The sequence below is a fragment of the Triticum aestivum genome, chromosome 1A (assembly GCF_018294505.1).
Source record: "Triticum aestivum cultivar Chinese Spring chromosome 1A, IWGSC CS RefSeq v2.1, whole genome shotgun sequence".
NCBI lineage: Eukaryota > Viridiplantae > Streptophyta > Magnoliopsida > Poales > Poaceae > Triticum > Triticum aestivum.
Genome location: NC_057794.1, coordinates 295087866 through 295093525, shown reverse-complemented (window position 1 = coordinate 295093525; position 5660 = coordinate 295087866). Strand labels below are relative to the sequence as shown.

Sequence of the window (5660 nt, the reverse complement as noted above, 5' to 3'; positions counted from 1 at the left end):
TCAAGGGGGGGCTTGCCTGGTTGCTCTGGCAAGGAGGAGGAGTCGATGTAGTTGATCACGGGGGTATCGGCAGCGGTCTCGGGGTCTACCGAAAAGAAGTAACGGAGGGGGAACATAACAAATAACAGAGCAATCAAAGCATCACAAAGCATAACATGGCAATCCGCGGTGCTAGGGGTAACCTAACGCAGTACTAGGTGCTACTGGCGAAGGGGGAAAACATCCAGGAAAGTATTCCCGGTGTTTGGCATTCTCGGACACATGAAACGGAGGGGGGCGGTTGGATGTTCACTATGTTAGGGACGTGTGGTAGACGAACTGACTGCATATTTGGATCTGTCTCGTCGTTCTGAGCAACTTTAACGTACAAAGTAATTTCATCCGAGTTACGGTTTATTTTTTATTAATTTACTAAGTTTTAATCATTTTCTGAAATCATTTTAATAGAAAACAAAATAGCAATTGCTAAGTGTACACACTATGGGCTAGCCATAGTGGATGACAGGTGGGTTTAGAGGGCCCAGTTGACCTAGTCAACTGTCAACTAAGTTGACCATTGACTGGTCAAAGCTGTCAAGTGGGGTCCTATGTCATAGATTAAGCTAAATTTTTAATGGAATTTTAGCATTTTAATTTAACTGTGGGTCCCATGCGTCATAGGGTTATCTAGTTTAAACATTTTTTACTTAGTTATTTTATAAGAAAAGAGGGTCCAATGGTCAGTGGGGTTAAGGGGTGGTTTAGTTGCTAACCTAACCTCAATTAGGCCTAATTAACATGGTATTAGCCCTTATCTATTCCTAATAATAAAGTACGGATTGACTCCGTCGGTTCACCGTCACAATACGCTTCTTCCGTCACAATACACTTCTTCCTGTGAATTTACGCTTTCAGCTTTTTTCATCTATATCATTTCTACATCCGAGGTGGTACTGAAAACGATTTGTACGATTGTCCACGAATCACTACAAAGGCCTGAGCCTGCACATAAGCCAACACACATCCTAGTGGGCCTATGTTCGAACGTGTACAACTCAAATTGGTCATCAAACTAGATCGAGTCTGGATGATTGATCCATCGATCACAAGCAGCTGCACCCGTGGTAATAAATAAATCTAAGAAAACTGCAGCAGTCGTTCGTTTGTGCCAACTGCGTCACCGAGCGCGTCGTGTTCTTCTACTCCGCCGACGGCGCCAGGCTCTTCTTCGAGTGTGATGGCGCCGTGCACGGGGTTAGCGCGCTCGCGAGCCTCCACCTATGTGCCCCGCTTTGCGACGCCTGTGACGCCGAACGTGCCGCTCTCTGCTGCCAAATCGGCGCCCACCGGGCCATGCTCTGCGCCGGCCGCCGTGCGCTGCTAGACCGCGGCGGTGGAGCCTCCCCCGTGGATGCTTACACCAGCGGTTATGCGCCCGCCGAGATCGTCTGCATCCTCTCCGTCGACGCGCCGTCGTCGCATGAGGACTTCGATGTCTGGCTCGCCGACAACCTCCCCCAAATCCTACACGAGGTTCAGGTATAACATCTACTTGGGTAAATTTCTAAATTGCACTTCTTTTTTGCAACTGTATATGCAATTGAAGGAGACTCTTCTTGATGATCTTGCGTGCCAAATCTTACATGGACAGTTTGATTGTGTGATCCAGCGACAAAATTCATTGAGTAGTGCTGCTATATATCAGTCAAGGGAATGGTATAGAGAAGAGAGGATGATGATAATACAAAGTGGGTGAGATAGTATGAGTGAGTAGTGAAGGGGCATAGGCTTGGTACTACACCATCGTACAAACAAGGAAGTGGTTAGTGTGCTATCTTTGATGTAAAAGAGGAAGATTTCTTTCCTGACTCATCTAATGGTGGATCGATGATTTAAGAAGCATATTCAGTTCTTCTCTCAATTTTTTGGTGCCAAGCTTGATCTTTATCCAACTGACTGACTGACTAAAAGTACCTTCTAATCACTATTGAACGCATATATTAGTTAGTTTGACTGTATACACCACATAAAGAGAAAAAAATGAATTCTAAAAAAGTTAGGCATAGATACTACAGAACCAGTGGACCCTCAAGAAACAAAAGGCACACCTGAAGGATTTTTTCTTAAAAATGTATTAATTTGACTATTTGAGTATGCAAAATGTGCAATTTCAATCTTTCCTTTTCGAGGAGAACAGGGGACTGCTACATACCCAATATGGATGGAGGCTAATTACTGATCTTCCAAGTTAAAAATCTGAAAATAACTTCATTTAGTAATGGATATATGGTCAAGAAAGGATGCCTTTCCTTAAAGATACAGAACAAAATCATGTTCGTGTATGTCCGGCTGACAGATGAATCAATCTCCTTTTAAGTTTCAAACCAGCAACCTTTGTGTACGTACATGTGTTATCAAGGATGCACGGATCCATTGGCCTGCGTACCACACATCCCCTCACTAATTCTATCAGTGTCATTCTTAACAAGGTAAGTATGATTGCCTAATCTCTGATTTTCTTAATTGATCTTTGGTCCTTGATCCCTAATGTCGTTATATTTTATTGATTTTATAAATGACCTCAAACAGGAACATACCATTTTTTAGGCTACAGTTCCTATAACTTGCCTTGTCAATTTAATAAAATTACATGTGTGATGGAGGTTGTAACTTATTACGGTTTACATTGTCAAAATTCTTCAAACCCTATGTCGATCCTCACTATCTTTGAAACAATCTGATTTCTGTGTCATTGCTAAACATATGTTTGGTGTGCTGGATTTTCTGATGTAAGAGGAAGCTATTCGACAATCCTGCTCAAGTTGGTATAGATTAGATCGATTTTATTCAGTAAATATTTATGCTTGATAGATGAAAGCCTCCCTCTTCTGCCCTTCTTTTCTCCATCCTCTGTAGGTCGCAAGCACATGTGAATCGTTGTCGTCAAGAGCATGCTTGTGACATCATTACTATACGTGATGCATCGCAAAAGGACGTTGTCAGGAGGTACAAACACATGTAGTCATTTCCTATTATTTTCCTTGCCCGTTTTTGCCGTCATATACACAGTATCTCCCACTGTAACACACAGCCAAATTTGTATTATTGAAAGTTTTAATCATCCTTGCTGCAGTTAAGTGTTCAAGCGCAATCTCTAGCCAAGTTCCCTTTGTTGTTGTGTTGAATTTTGGGGAAAGGCGGCCAAGCAGCTCGTGGCATCTGTGTCGCGCCTGCTCCGCCGCTACCTTGACTCGCCGACAACGTCGCCCGTTGGGCTGCAGGGGTGCAAGACGACCATGGGGCCCATTGCATGGGTGCTGAGTATGCTTGATTTCCATGTCGGAGACGAAGGCCCTAGAGCTTGGTGGCTTGTGTGTGATGTTTTTTTCCTCCCATTGCAACACATCGATTGATTTATTCATGCATCCATCGATTTACTCTGAATTGTTTTCAGTCGTCAAACATTAACTGGATTGACTCGTGGATACGCATTGTGACAAGTCGTGTGAGATGAAGGTGGTGAACCATCTCAATATGAAGCCAAGTATGGTGGATTTGCCATGGATGATGGTAGACCGGTAAGGTTTAAAGTTTGAATTGTCAAATTTTGTGTCACCGAGCTCCTGGACGGTCAAACCTATAAAGTTCAGTTAAGATTCAGACTACATATGGATTCCTTTTTGTTGCCGACAATGCTAGAATCACGCTAACTATGTGCATGGAGTGTACTAGAGATGATGCAAAAATTGCTTGCAGATAGGCGGCTGGGTGCATGAATAATTGTCAAGGTGGCCAAAGCTAGCGCTATTTTTGTTGGACTAAAGGAATTGTATAAGGTATTTCGAGGCTCCCTGGTGGTGGAGATCGACTACGCAGTGGGGAAATGAGCTAGGGGTTGATTTTGTAAGCAGATCATTATCCTACCCAATTATTGTTGATATTAAATCTGCCGAAGCTCACAGAGACCTTATGGTTGCGGATGGTGTCGCGGACCAATTACATGCTCTGCTCTGGAAGGAAAATGATGCAGCCTTGACGTCGGCCTAAGTCTTGATGTAATCCTCAAAAGAGATATTGCTTGCAGATTGGTTATATAGAAACATGCATGTTGTAGGTCTGTTAATTTTAGTTTTGGAATACTAAGATCTGTTCAGATGCTTTCCTTACTCTTAGGGCTAAAAAATTCACAAGATAGTGACTGAAATACGTTGGTTTTACTCAACTTGCTGCTACTTGATTAGTACTCAATCAAGATTTTTTTTTGAGAAAAGTACTCAATCAAGATGAGGTGACCATGATAACTGGTGTTGAGTATAGGTACATGGACTGAATTTTCCATTGTGCCAAAACTAACACATCAGAATCTTTCAATTTGCTGCTACCATATTTCAAAGTAAGAACACGATGATGCACAGGAATCTTATTATGTAGGCATATGTAATCTCAGTTTTTTACTCTGTATAAACTATGATAGGAGTAGGCCCACATAAATGTGTATCCAGTTTTGCCTTCTACTGATCTATGACAAAGGGGATGTGCTGGACTAACTGGCAATTCCTATTGAAACAAAGGAGTGGAACTGACAATTTTTCAAACAATAGAGGTTGTCTTTCATATGGATTTTATTATTAGATACTTGCAGATGTGTTTCGCTTCCTTAGATCATGTTTGATTCTTAAAAATTTAGATGTTTCATGTAACCATCAATTATGCAACTGGCAGTCCCTGTACATTCTTTTTTATCTGCTCTAAAAAAATATATTTCAGTTTATAAGCATCATACATTTTAGTCTATAAGTAAGATTATAAGTTGATCCAGTGTCATACACAATTCAGTTGAACATGTTTGTTCTACCGGTTTTAGGCAACAATTCACGTGCATACATTCACGTGCATACGAAGTTTGATTCCATGTGAAGTCAATGATTGATTTTTTTATTGAATTCTTTAGGTTTGATTGGTGAAGCTACATTCAGCAAAGAAGATATGTTTATTTGTGGGAATTAATTTTCGCAGGGAATATCCATCCATCCATGCACAAGACTGACAATATCATTCTTTAACAATGTGCACTTGACCTCTACTCTGTCGTGCGTAGAGATAAGGCTGGGACATCTATTGTTTTTTGTACAATCTTACACTGTAAAATAATTTTTGGTACCAAACATGTTAACAAGGGCGCAAGTTTTTTCATACATAATTTCAGAAGTACTCCATCCGTTTGTAAATATGTGACATTTTGGTAGTCTACATAGGGAGTACTATAAAAAATTGGCTGATTTCCCTAATAAGTAAATAATGGCTAAAGTTTTTTGGAACATTTATTTCTGAGCTATGGAGGATAAACAAATATTATTCATGGTATATTGTAATGATTTACCGGTAAAACGTTACATGATAAAAATATTGCACCACTACAATATCTATGCCACTAGCCTGATATTCGCACCAAGCATTCTTCCGTTGCAACGCACGGGCATTTTTGCTAGTAAAAGGGCCCGTGCGTTGCAACAGGAGAAAAAATCATCACATTTGATTTGATTTATTATAACCAAAAATTAATTATTTCATCCCTTAGCATTCAACTTCTAACCATGACTCTCGGTATACACTTCTAATATTAGGTTTTCAATAATAAAAGAAATTCAACCATGACAAATGTGCACCTGTTAGTTGCGAAA

General features: G+C 40.6%; 1 long non-coding RNA gene across 3 annotated transcripts; it reads left to right on the top strand.

The window, feature by feature from the left end:
* The first annotated feature begins 1013 nt into the window (after positions 1-1013).
* LOC123046720 (uncharacterized) lies at positions 1014-5419 on the top strand. 3 transcript variants are annotated; one of them, XR_006422575.1, is made up of 3 exons: positions 1027-2985; positions 3113-4034; positions 4931-5419. It is a non-coding gene; the product is annotated as an uncharacterized lncRNA (long non-coding RNA). The 3 variants fall into 3 exon arrangements; XR_006422574.1 differs by lacking the exon at positions 4931-5419 and having other exon boundaries at positions 1034-2985; positions 3113-3557; positions 3736-4196; XR_006422573.1 differs by lacking the exon at positions 4931-5419 and having other exon boundaries at positions 1014-2985; positions 3113-4196.
* The last annotated feature ends 241 nt before the right edge of the window (positions 5420-5660 follow it).